The sequence below is a fragment of the Triticum aestivum genome, chromosome 2A, assembly GCF_018294505.1.
Source record: "Triticum aestivum cultivar Chinese Spring chromosome 2A, IWGSC CS RefSeq v2.1, whole genome shotgun sequence".
Classification (NCBI taxonomy): Eukaryota; Viridiplantae; Streptophyta; class Magnoliopsida; order Poales; family Poaceae; genus Triticum; species Triticum aestivum.
Window position 1 is genome coordinate 95,147,277 of NC_057797.1, and position 3,824 is coordinate 95,151,100.

Sequence of the window (3,824 nt, forward strand, 5' to 3'; positions counted from 1 at the left end):
TTAGGTTTCTTGTGTGGAACCAATTCATTGGGGTTCGAGTTCTAAACTTGGCACCAGTGTTCGCTTTTTTCTGTTTTTATTTCATATTTTTCGGCGATGTTCGTTTGATGGGAGGAAACGTTTCCATCAAATACGAACCATGTGTATGTGGGCATCTACGATTATACTGTGTTTCATAAAACAAAAATGCCAAAATACCATTGCTATTTTGGTTTTTATGCTAAAATAGCGCCACCGTGAAATATCAACATATCATGTTAGCCAAATTGTGAATAGCGTTTTCTTCTTCTTTTGACTACAGTCGAGCTATGAATAGCTTGTCAGATTTTTGGCATTGCAAGATTACCCCTGTCAAATCTTCTATCCCTAACCAAAAAACTCTCCTTCCCACCCTCTCCTCTACCAGCCATGGCGGCGGGCCGAACCGTGCCGCGCCGCGCCGGCGCTGGCTCCTCCTGGCCATCCTCCCTCTCTAGTTCCGCCGCCCTCCCTTGGTTCTTCCTCCCGCCTCTGCTCCACCTGGCTCCGCCGCCTGCCTCTGCTAGTCACTGCGCCATTTCCATTCTCAGGTCGTAGTTTTCCATTCTCTACTTGTTAGCTACTGCGTCATTCCCATGCCTAGTCCCGGCGGCGCGGCTCTCCAGAGGCACGCGGCCGTGGCCGTGCTTCGCGCAGCGGCGGCCGCTGGCAATCTGTCCGCGGGCAAGGCAGTCCACACGCAGACGATCAGAGCCACCCATTTCGACGTCGTCCTGCACAACCACCTCATCGCCTTCTATGCCAAGTGCGGCCGCCTGGGCCTCGCCCACCAGGTGTTCGACGCAATGCCCTCCCGGAACCCGGTCTCCGGGAACCTCCTCATGTCCGGATACGCTTCCTCCGGGTAACACGGGGACGCGCTCGCGCTGCTCAGGGCGGCCGACTTCAGCCTCAACGAGTACGTCCTGTCGACCGCCGTGTCCGCGACGGCCCATGTATGGTGCTATGACATGGGGAGGTAGTGCCACGGGCATGCTGTCAAGTCTGGGCTGGCGGAGCACCATTATGTCTGCAACGCGTTCTGCATATGTATTGCCAGTGTGCTCATGTGGAGGATGCGGTGAAGGTGTTCGAGAGTGTGCCCGGCTTCAATGCGTTCGCATTCAACTCGATGATAAATGGGTTTCTTGACAAGGGGATGTTTGATTGCTCCGTCAGTGTTGTGAGAAGCATGGTCGGAGAAGTTGAGCAATGGGATCATGTGTCGTATGTCGCGATTCTTGGGCATTGTGCTAGCACCAAAGAGTTGTTGCTTGGTCGTCAAGTGCATGCCCAGGCATTGAAGAGGAGGCTCGAGCTAAGTGTGTATGTGGGCAGCGCGCTGGTTGATATGTATGGGAAATGTGAGTGTGCATATGATGCTAGTTCCGCGTTCGAGGTTTTGCTAGAAAAGAATGTTGTTTCTTGGACAGCTGTTATGACTGCTTATACCCAAAATGAGCTGTTTGAAGAGGCATTGCAGTTATTCTTGGACTTGAAAATGGAAGGAGTCCAACCAAATGAGTTCACTTATGCCGTGGCTCTCAACAGTTGTGCTGGTCTTGCAGCCCTGAAAAATGGTAATGCACTCAGTGCCTCCACTATGAAAACTGGGCATTGGGGTGCTCTGTCTGTCTGCAATGCCCTAATTAACATGTATGCAAAAAGTGGCAGCATAAATGATGCATGGAGAGTCTTCCTCTCTATGCCATGGCGTGACATGGTCTCTTGGAATTCGATCATAATAGGCTATGCTCATCATGGCCTTGCGAGAGAAGCCATGTCTGTATTTCATGATATGTTGTTTGCTGAAGAAACCCCATCCTATGTGACCTTTGTTGGGGTGCTGTCAGCTTGTGCACAGTTGGGACTTGTAGACGAAGGACTGTACTATTTGAACACTATGATGAAGGAAATGGGAATAAAACCTGGAAGAGAACATTACACCTGCATGGTTGGTTTGCTGTGCAGAGATGGACGCCTAGATGAGGCAGAACACTTCATATTGGGCAATTATATTGGCACAGACGTTGTTGCATGGAAATCACTTTTAGGTTCTTGCCAGGTATATAAAAACTATGGCCTGGGTCATCGAGTAGCAGAGCAGATCCTTCAGTTGAAGCCCAATGATGTAGGGACCTATGTTATGCTTTCTAACATGTATGCAAGAGCAAACCGATGGGATGGTGTTGTGAAGGTCCGGAAGCTGATGAAAGAGAGGGGCGTTAGGAAAGAGTCTGGTGTTAGTTGGATTCAAGTAGGAAGTGAGGTCCAAGTTTTCACATCAGACGACAAGAATCACCAATGGATAAACCAGATCATGAGAAAACTGAGAGAGTTGATAGACCAGATCAAAGGGATTGGATATGTTCCAAATTTTGCAGTTGTCCTACATGATGTTGAGGATGAACAAAAGGCAGAGCATCTTATGTATCACAGTGAGAAAATGGCCCTTGCCTTTGGCCTTATTCACAGCCCTGAAGGAGCAACTATCCGTATAATGAAAAACCTCAGGATATGTGATGATTGCCATGTTGCTATGAAACTCATATCACTTGTGACAAGAAGAAGAATAGTTGTAAGGGACACTGTCCGGTTTCATTGTATAGAAGATGGAGTTTGCTCATGTGATGACCATTGGTGATCCATACCTTGGTTCTCAATAGCTCCAGAGCATATGTGATGTTCTGAACATCAACATGGTATGTCATCTAATTTTCTAGTGAAAAGGTTATACTCTGTTTCCGCAATGAGAGAACTCCGATAGCTTTGATTTGAAAGTTTCATACATGTTCATACTACTGTATTTAGGGTGTGATATTCATATTCAATGTTGTGTTATCGTCTCATGATATAAATTCGGCCCCAGTACTACTAGATCAAATTGGGTTGATGAACAAGTTCACACTGAATTAAAATGTTGCCGAGTACTTGCATGCAAACTTAATTTCAGACAGTTAAGCCTAGTGATCCAGTGACGCAATTGCCATGCAAATCTAAAAGGCACTACACCAGCGGCGATATTTTCTTCTTTGACACATTGATTTCCTTTTGAATTCAGGATAGTACTGGAATCCTACCAGCAGGAACAAACAATGGTAACGCTGTAGCAGATCCAGGTGTTGGCAAAGCAGGGCAGAATGGCAAGACAGATCTTAACACGCAACACAAGGCACACGAGGGGGGTGGATTCAGGAATCCCATTGCTGAGAACAAAGGAACTAGCACAAGAAAAGATGAGCCAGTACAGAAGCCAAATGACAAGATAACAGCACAGCGACAACATCCTCGATGGACTTCTTGCTGGATCCTCTTATCAGCGAATGTTATCCATCCCATAGGTATCTCATTGAAAAGAAGTTCATTGCCTGCTTGAAAGTTTCCGAAGGTGACTTTCTAGCCATTTATTCTTCTTTACTCTCCGGTTGTGTGCAGTTTGCTTACGATAGTATATGCTTATATCATGCTTAAACTTGCTAGATAAAAAAGAAACTTTTGAAGGTTTGCCATGGTCTTATGGCGGCTAAACTAATAAAATTTTCGTCAAGTATCAATGAGGTATTCAAAAAAATTCAGTTATGCTTCCTAAATTACCATAGGAAGATATAACTAATCTTCTATCCATGTTGGGAATCCGAAACTTAGTTACCCATGCCACTTAGATGTTTGCCACATCACTTTTGTTGTCTGTCAATGGACGGCTGGATGTAATTGGCGCCATCAGGCAATACTTTAAATGCACCAAGGCCCATGGTGCAATTACTTGATGCATATTTGTTTGGTAATTTAGTTTCACCCTACCAAAA

The 3,824-nt window shown here is 46.0% G+C and overlaps 1 pseudogene; it reads left to right on the forward strand.

Annotated features, from left to right (window-relative positions):
• Positions 1 to 356: 356 nt before the first annotated feature.
• On the forward strand, positions 357 to 3,824 carry LOC123187769 (pentatricopeptide repeat-containing protein At5g39680-like; annotated as a pseudogene).